The sequence below is a fragment of the Dasypus novemcinctus genome, chromosome X (genome assembly GCF_030445035.2).
Source record: "Dasypus novemcinctus isolate mDasNov1 chromosome X, mDasNov1.1.hap2, whole genome shotgun sequence".
Classification (NCBI taxonomy): Eukaryota; Metazoa; Chordata; class Mammalia; order Cingulata; family Dasypodidae; genus Dasypus; species Dasypus novemcinctus.
Window position 1 is genome coordinate 1,664,917 of NC_080704.1, and position 9,736 is coordinate 1,674,652.

Here is a 9,736-nt window from a genome sequence, read left to right on the forward strand (position 1 = left end):
CCTCTCTCCTCTTCTCTCCCTCCCCTCTGTGCCTTTCTCTCCCTCCCTCTCTCCCTCTTCTATCCCTCTCCCTCCCCCTCTCCCTTCCCTGCCTCCCTCTTTCTGTCTCTCCTCTCCCCAACCTCCCTCTCTCTCCCTCCTTCCCTCTCTCCCTCCGTCTCTCCCTCTCCCTCCCTCTCTCCCTCCCTCTCCCTCCCTTGCGTCCCTCTCTCTGCCCCCCTCTCCCCTCTCCTTTCCCGCCCTCTCTCCCTCTCCTCTCCCATCCCTTCACTTCTTCTCTACCATCTCCTTCCCTCCCCCCTTTCTCCCTGCCCGTTTCCCTACCTTATTACAGAACTATCCACATTAAATACCGAAACACTGGATAATGCACAAGAAACACACAGGAAAATAAACATCACCCATAACCCATGCCATGGAAATGGGGGCAAGAGGAGGCGGCCGGCATCAGCTCCTCTGAGGTGGGCAGGGCCCGGCAGAGCCCGCTGGAGGGGCTAGAGCCCAGCCCCCCACGCCCAGCCCCTCCACCTGAGGGGACAGTGGGTGGGGGGAGGGACAGGGCACTCAGGCCGGCGCCCCGGGGCCGAGGGCCTCTCGGCAACTCCCAGCAGCCCTGGACATGGGGACCCCGGGCCATCCACCCAGGGTCTCGCTTCCCTCCACCCCCTCCTCCCTCCACTCCTTCTTCCTCCCCTCTTCCTCCTCCCCAGTCCCTCCCTCTCTTCCCTTCCCTCCCTCTCTTCTCTCCTTCCTTCTCTTTCTTCCCTCCTCCCTTCCTCTCTCCTTCCCCTCTTCCCATCTTCCCTCCTCCCTCTGCCCCCTCTTCCCTCTCTTCCCTCTTCCATCCCTCCTTCCCACTCTTCTCTCCTCCCCCTCTCCTCTCTTCCCCTCTCTTCCCTTCCCTCCTTCCCTCTTCCCTCTTCTATCCCTCCCACCATCTCTTCTTCCTCCCCCTCCTCTGCTCCTTTCCATCCCTCCTTCCCTCTCTCCTCTCCCCCACCCCTCTCTTCCCTCTTCCATCCCTCCCTCCCTCTCTTCTCTCCCCCTCCCCTCTCTTCTCTCCCCCTCCCCTCTCTTCCCTCTTCTATCCCTCCTTCCCTCTCTTCTCTCCCCCTTCTCTTCCCCTCCCCTCTTTCCTCTTCCATCCCTCCTTCCCTCTCTTCTCTCCTTCCCCTCCCCTCTCTTCCCCTGTCTTCCCCCTCTGTTCTTCCCTCTTCCCTCTTCCATCCCTCCCTCCCTCTCTTCTCTCCCCCTCCCCTCTCTTCCCTCTTCCATCCCTCCTTCCCTCTCTTCTCTCCTCCCCCTCCCCTCTTCCCGTCTTCCCCCTCCCTCCTCCCCTCTCTTCCCTCTTCCATCCCTCTCTCCCTCTCTTCTCTCTTCTCTCCTCCCTCCCCTCCTCTCCTCCTTTCCATCCTTCCCCCGTTCTCTCCTCCCCTTCCCCTCTCCTCCCTCCTCAACTCCCTCCCCTCGTCCCCTCCCTCCCTCCACTCGGGGGTGCAGGGACTGCGCTCCGTGCCCCACCCCCCTGCCCCGGCTTCCAGCCTTGCCGCCTGACACGGAGCCGCAAACAGTTACAAAGTTACCAGCCGCCCGCAACTCTGTATCCAGCGGCAGGTTCTTCCCGGGTCGCCGCCGCAGCGCCCGCAGGCTCTGTCCCAGACCTCGGAGCCCGGGCGCGCCTGCCTCCTCGCCGGGGCAGGGTCCCCCCTCCGCGGCCGTGCTGGGCTCCGCAGACCCCCGTCCCCTCCGCGGCCACGCGGGGGCGCAGCGCCCCGCCTCGCGCCGCCCCTGCCGCTTCCCCGCGGGGCCCCGAGCCTCCCCCGTGCGCGGAGCCTCCCCCGTGCGCGGAGCCTCCCCCGTGCGCGCCGCCTTCTTCTCGTTGCCACCCGGGCACCTGGGACCCCAAGGCCGGGGCGCCCCCGGGGCACCCATTCCCGGGGATGCACATCCTCCCTCCCCCAAAGCGTGCATTTCAAAGACGGAATGATTTTTAGAAAACGATGCACATGTAAAATTCATACGAGTAAGCAAATGCGTGTCTCTCGTAATAAATAAAATTAATAAAGCATTTTACTGGATAATTATATTTGCAAAGCTCGATCGCTATGAAGTGGCTGAGCAAACCCCTTTCCTTTTTAAAAAATAAACTTAATTGCTGTCAGGTCTGCGTCACCTAAAATTGGCTATTTTACCTTATTTGGAGTGTACGCTTCAGTACACGACCACCTCCACTCTCTCTATCCAAACCCTTTCAACACCTCAGGTAGAAATTCTGCACCATTTAGCGTGACTCTGAATCCCCTGCCACCCCCTGGTAACTTCACCTCTCCTTTTCTGTCTCAGAGAACTTGCTGATTCTAGATACATCATGGCAGTGGAATTTGATAAAGGTTTATTATTATTATTATTATTCATTTTTAAAAAATATTACATTCAAAAAATATGAGGTCCCATTCACCCCCACCGCCCCCACCCCACCCACTCCCCCCCCCCCCCCCAGCAACACTCACTCCCATCATCATGACACATCCATTGCACTTGGTAAGTACATCTCTGGGCATCGCTGCTAAGGGGTTTTGAGTCCAATCAATTCTCCTTTACTTCCTCTAATGCCAGCGTCCCACCAAGCACCAGCGGAGAGGAGAAAACCCGGAGAGGGGCGCTGTGGGCGGGCTGGGGGCAGGCGTCCAGCCTCAGGGGCGTGCCAAGGCCGCGAGCATCTGTCCCGCAGGGACCCTGCGTCCAACTCCCGCTGCCCCCTCCCCTCCACTGGGGCTCGGCCTCGGCCGGTGGGTCGGCAACAGTTCTCTCCTGCTCTTCCTCCTCCACCACGTCCACCTTCCCCTGCTGGCCCTAAGGCACTTGGCGGACAGCTCATTCTGTCTGTAACTTGCTTAAAAGATATTTCAGTGGGTGATGGGAGGGCACCATAAAAATGGCAGCTATTGTATAACTTCTAGTTGCTGCAACACCTTTGTCCGATGAAGGCACGACACAGACAACTTCTCCTGGACCCGTAAACTCACGGGTCTGACGTGCTTCTGAAACGGCTTCCCTGCCTGCCTGGAAAGTGCACACTCATTGCCACAAGCCAGTGCCCAGTGAGGCTGACGACAGGCACGGGGCTTGGGGCATGTGATGCTAAAAATGACCGGAAAGACAAATTTCCTCATCGGTTTAAATATTGCCATTTGTCGTTCACATGCTTTCACGCCCCTTCTCGATTTCCCAAACTAGCCCCACAACTTTCCCCCATGGATATTATTATTATTTTAAAGGGTGTAGCAGGGATTGCACCCGGGAGCTCGTTCTTGGGAAGCAGGTGCTCAACCACGAGCTACACCCACTCCCCAACGAGAGTTGGGTTCTCCATGTTTGTTCTTAAGAAGTCCTGGGAATCGAACCCAGGACCTTGTCCATGGGAAGCAGGTGCTCAATTACTGAGCTACATCCGCTCCCCGACGAGAGTTGGGTTCTCCATGTTTGTTTTGAGGAGGGACTGGGAATCGAACCCAGGACCTTGTACATGGGAAGCAGGCGCTCAACCACCGGGCTTACATCTGCTGCACCAAGATACTTGGATTTCTCAGGTTTGCTTCGAGGAGGTCCCGGGATCGAACCCAGGACCTAGTCCACGAGAAGCAGGCGCTCAACTGCTCGAGCTACGTCCACTTTCCCCACGTAGATTATTTATTGACTTTTTTGGGGGAGGGGGGCGTGTCCCACAACCCAAACAGCACTACAATAGCAGGGGAATTCCCAACACCTGTCAATTTTGCTTTGCCCAAGTTTTTAAAAATACATTTCTTTTGCTCACAGGTCTGTCTGAGCCTCGGCCTCCCCCGGGGCCCCCGCCAGGTGACCCAGCAGGCCCTACCTTGGCTGCGAGCTGGCTGGAGCTGGCTCCGCTCGGCGTCCCTCTGCCTGGGGTACAGGCTCCTCACGCAGAGGTGCGGCTGGTGATATAGGCAGCTCACACCTGCAGGGCCAACGCGCACCCGCAGAGAAAACGAGCCAATGCTGTTTCGGGGACAAATCTGCGCCTGGCCCCTCCCCGGGCGCCCACCCTCTCTAGCCGGCAGAGAATTTTTTAAAGAGGGCCTTTATTTTCCGTCTTATGCGACAGGCTGACGTGCCCGGAGACAGAGAGGCGTTTCTGAAACGTTTGCATCGCCCCCAAAGGAGAGAAAAAAGTTTTGGAATGAGGCAGCGGGGATGGTTGTGCAACACTGAGAAGGTATTAGACGCCGCTGCACGGCTCCCTTTAATAACGGAGAGTTTTGGTGACGTGAATTGCACCCTAATAAAAACAACAAAGGAACAAATTTAAAATTCCCTACAGAGAGAGAGAGAGAATTCTCCCTAGCAGACTATTTTAGGCTTTGCCTCTTATTTAAATGCTCTATTTTGAAGGAATTATAGGTTTGCAGGAGAACTGCCAATCTGCAGCTCAGCCTTCCCTGGCCTGGCCCTTGGACAGGTGCCTCTTATATGGCCAAAGCACAGTGGCCCTCGGCATCGTTCTAGAGCAGGGGCTCTTTGCCTTTTCTGTTCCACGGATGCCTTCTTTGCCAGTCAACAAAACCATGGGCCCTTACTAGGTCCTCATTATACTGTGCATGATTTAATAAAAATTTCACACCCACAGCTACACGTCCCCACAAGAAGAATGCTTTTCGGAATTTCAATGCAAGCCCATGGACCCCTGGTTAAAAGCCCCTGTTCCAAAGTACCCGGCTCCTTTTAAATGAAACAATGTGGTGGCAGAGAGCCCGGAGACCTGGGCAGGGGTCTGCATTGGGCCAAGACCCGGTGCTCCACCGCCCGGCCTCTCATCTCCCCCAAGAGGGGCGGGAAGGCCGCGTTTTCAGATCGAGGAAGATTCCGTTTTACTGGCAAACTCCCGGTTTTACATGCTTTTTAATTTTCTAACTTTATGGTAAAAGGGGTTTTAGATGAATTAAATGGTGCGTCAAAAATAGAGGGGATTCCCATACGCCCACCCTCTCCCCTCCCACACTTTGCCCATTAACAACATTCTCGTGAGTGTGATACATTTGTTTCAATTGAGGAACACACACTGAAGCACTGCTACTAGTTTACGTTAGAGTTTACACTCTGCCCCACACAATTTTATAGGTTTTGATAAAATGTATAACAGCATGTATCCATCATTGCAATGTCATGGAGGACAATTCCCATGCCCCCAAATGCTCCCTGTTACACCCATTCTTCCCTCTCCCTCCCCTCAGAACCTCTAGTGGCCACAATGTTACAAGCTCTTCCCTTGCTAGAAGAAATCATAAGCCTACTCTAATCCATAGCTGCATTCCTCCCCTTTAGGTTTTCCCATCCCTCGGTCTTGAGGATGTGAGGATGGTGATGTCCACTCTGCTTCCATTTGGGAGGGGATTTAGACCCCACGGGGCCAGGAAGATTCTTGACGGGAGACGGTGTGAATGGTGACACCGGGAGGATTTTACGCAGGCGTTTGCGATTCTCGTGTCGACTTGAGTTGCACAAGACCGGGCGGCGGCAGCCACAGGCAGCCACCAGGCGAGCCCCAGCCCGCGAGCTCCGACCCCCATCCCCGTGTTTCTTCTCCGGTCGGCGTCCCCTCCCTGCTCCCCCCACCCCAGGAGAGCTGAATTCCTTGGGTGGCCGAGGGCACCCTTCCTCAGTGGCAGGGAATTGGGGGCAGCTTCCCCATTTGCCCATCACTCTCTCTTGCAGTCAGCCCATTTCCCAGCCTTCCTTGGCTCCGTCCTCATTCTCTCTCACACCGGCGTTTTCCCTGATAAAATCCTTGCACTTGGCTCATCCCATCTTAGCCCCTGCTTCTAGGATGGACATAGATGGGGGACGGGGCAGGTGCTTCTCTCCAGGAGACGAGCCAAAGCCCCGGGTAAGAGGCAGACGCTTTCCTGACTCTGTCCCTGGAATCTCTGGTCGTCTGAGCTGTGCCGATACTCAAAGAGAGGGCAGCACCTGCTCCTGGCTGCTTGACCAGGCTCCTTGTCTGTCTCCTGAGCACTGAGGGGCAGGAGTGGACAGGAGCTAGGAGCCTTGGCTCCCAGCTCTGCCACCCACCGCCTGGAGACCCTGGGAAACCAGTCTTTCCCAGCTGGGTGTGCTTTTCAGGTTTGCAGTCTGGCAAATGCTGGTGCAGCGCTATCACGGGTACAACACTGTGCGCCGGGAGGCTGCCCCACCAGCCCGGTTCCAAACGGCTCCTTCAAGCATCGGGGGCCATGGAGTAGTGGGACATCTGCTTTGGTTACTCTGAAGTGAGCTTCCACCCTTGAACTTGAGCTTATCATCAAGGTCCAGCTCTTCTGCCTCCACCACGGAGAATTAAGGAAATCTGCAAGCCGCACTCTGATCTGCAGTGCCGGGGACCCTTCCCCTGGGGCTGAGGGGCTCCACTGGGGCACGGCAGCTCCTACCTGGCAGGTTTCGTTTCCCTTGTAGTTCGCCACGCACGGGCAGCTGAGCATCTCTTTGGATTTACATATCTGGAGGACGGCGCCAGTCCTTCACCTGCTTTCTCCTCTATCAACCTGCATTTTGTTTCTCTTTATTGGACTCCCGGGGAAACGGGCCTTAAAATGGAACGTGGGGGGAGCAGGTGTAGCTTAGTGGTTGAGCACCTGTTTCCTACGTCTGAGGTCCCAGGGTCAATCCCCCGTGCCTCCTTAAAAAAAAATTTGACGTAGGAAAAAACAAGAGCACGGTGTGTGTCTTTCCTCAGGGACAGAGAGAACCCCCATTTGCTACTCCGCCCTGACATTTCAGTGGCTGCGAATATTTCGCTGGAGATTGCCACATCTTCAGGATGCTTTAAGATAAGGTTTCCCCCCCCTGAGATGGCGCTCTCTTCTGTTTCCATATTGGTTTTGCTCATTTTTTTTTTCGCTCGTTGTCTGCTCATTTTATTTTCAAGATTTATTTTATTTATTTCTCTCCTCTCCCCTCCTTTGTCTGCTCTCTGTGTCCATTCACTGTGTGTCTTCAGCATCCGCTTGCGTTATCAGGCGGCACTGGGAATCTGTGTCTCTTTTCCGTGGCATCATCTTGCCGAATCGGCTCTCCGTGTGTGAGGCGCCACTCCTGGGCAGGCTGCGCTTTTTTCACGCGGGGCGGCTCTCCTTACGGGGCGCACTCCTTGCACGTGTGTGTTTTTTGTTTGTTTTTGCTCATTGTTTGTTTTGTTTGACCAGGAACCGAACCCGGGACCTTCCATGTGGGAGGCAGGCACTGAACGGCTTGAGTGACATCTGCTCCCTGCTCTTTTTTTTTTTTTTTTTTTTTGCTCTTTGCTTGTTTGTTTGCTCATTGTCTGCTCGTTTTGGCTCATTTTTTTGTTTGATGTCTGCTCACTGTCTTCTTTAGGAGGCACTGGGAACCGAACCCAGGACCTCCCGTTGGGAGGCAGGTGCTCAACTATGAGAGCCACATCTGCTCCCTTTAAGATTATGTTTTGCATGATACTGAGTTGGATCCTCTATCCGTCATGCTGCCTCCTTATTCAGGGATGGAGAAAGGCTGTGTGGCAAGTGTGAGGTGTCTCAGCTGCTCAGGAGAATTACAGAAGAAGCTTCCAGAATAGCTTTGCTCCTTGGAATGCAGGGCCGGGAGCCTTCACCGGAGGCCACAGCGTCCCAAGCCGACGCCTGCACGAGATTCCGGGGGGCTGCTAAAGCAAAGAACCACACCACGGCGGGGTTGAGACAACTGGACTCTCTTCTCTCCTGGTCTGCACAAGAAGTCCGAGCTGAAGGTGTCTGCACACCACCTGAGCTTGCAGAACCATCCCTCCCTCCCCTGCCTCCGTCGTGCCTTTCCCCTTTGTGCCTGCCCCAATCTCCTCCCCTTAAAAGGACGCGGGAGAGCGGACGGGACTCGAGCAGTTGAGCACCTGCCTCCCTCACAGGAGGTCCCGGGTTTGGTTTTCGGAGCCGCCTAAAAACAAATACAAATGACAAGCAAAATAAACCAATGCAGGGGAGCCGATGGGGCTCGGTGGTTGAGCATCAGCCTCCCACTTACGAGGTCCCAGGTTCAATCCCTGGTCCCGGTACCTCAAAAAAAAAAAAAAGGACCCTGGGCTTAGAAGACGATCCTCACCCCTTCCCAGCCCTGTAAGCGAGTTTGGGCCTCAACTAATCACATCCTCAGAGATGCTGTTTCTAAATAAAGTTACATTTGTGGGACCAGAAGTTAGGACTCGGGGGTGACTTTTGGGGGACACTGTCCAACCCACGATCAGACGCTCCCCAGGGCAGGCGCTGGGAGATGCTGGTGACGAATGAGTGACTGTGCGGCCAAAGGGTCGGCGTCCCACCTGGCTGAAACGCAGGGTGGACGGGTCACTCTCTCTCCTAACAGTCCACCTTAGCCCCTAGATGCTGAGACCCCAAGGGGCAGGCTCGGTGGTTAGGGTTAGGGTTAGGGTTAGGGGCACGTTTAGAACTCAGGCCCACGCCTTGAGATCATCTTCCTTGGGTGGGAGGGCAAGGGGCAGCGGTTCCACCAGGCGAGGACCCTGCACCTGTGGGATGGGGTGGGGGAGAGTGGTGGACCTCCAGCTGCAGGCCTCACTTCCAGAGATGGCGTCCAGGACTCAGCGTGGCAGTGCCCCCATCCTCCTCTCCAGCCTCGTTCTCTTTCCCTCCCCTCTCGGCAGCCACCTCGGCTGGACACCCTTCCCAAGTCACCCCCTCCAGCTTCCAGGGCTCTGCCTGTGCTGATGGGGCCGCCATATGCTTTTCCATGGCATGTCCAGTCACTGTTCCACACAGAGCAATGGAGTTTCCTCCCTGTAACGTCCTCTCATCTTCCTTTTTTTCTTTTAAAGATTTATTTATTTATTCCCCCCCCCCCACCCCAGTTGTCTGTTCTCTCTGTCTATTTGCTGCATCTTCTTTGTCCGCTTCTGTTGTCATTGGCACAGGAATGTGTTTCTTTTTGTTGCGTCATCTTGTTGCGCCAGCTCTCTGTGTGTGCGGCGCCATTCCTGGGCAGGCTGCACTTTGTTTCGCGCTGGGCGGCTCTCCTTACGGGGCGCACTCCTTGCGCGTGGGGCTCCCCTACGCGGGGGACACCCCTGCGTGGCAGGGCACTCCTTGCGCGCATCAGCACTGCGCATGGGCCAGCTCCACACGGGTCAAGGAGGCCCGGGGTTTGAACCGCGGACCTCCCATGTGGTAGGCGGACGCCCTAACCACTGGGCCAAGGCCACCGCCCCCTCTCATCTTTCCTGAGTGAGTCCCCAAGATCTGTGTTTATCACCCATTCTAGCCGGTCAAATGGCACCTTTTGTCACACTTCCTAATTTATCTGGTTCTCAGGACCCTGTGATAGTTTCACCATGGACTCCTCAGCCTTTTTTTTTCAGTCTAGCATTTTTCTATTTTTTTTTAAGATAATAAACTTTTTTTTTCATTTCCCTCCCTCCGTTCCCCCTGTTCTCTGCTCTCTGTGTCCATTTGCTGTGTGTTCCTCTGTGTCTGCTTGTCTTCTCATTAGGCGACTCTGGGAACTGATCCTGGGACCTTCCAGAATGTGAGAGAGGCGATTACTCTCTTGCACCACCTCAGCTCCCTGCTCTGCTATGTCTTCTTATTGTCTCTCCTCCATGTCTCTTGTTGCATCATTTTGCTGCACCAGCTCTCCACATCGGCCGGCACTCCTGCACAGGGTGGCTCTCCCACACTGGGTAGCATTGCTGCAGAGG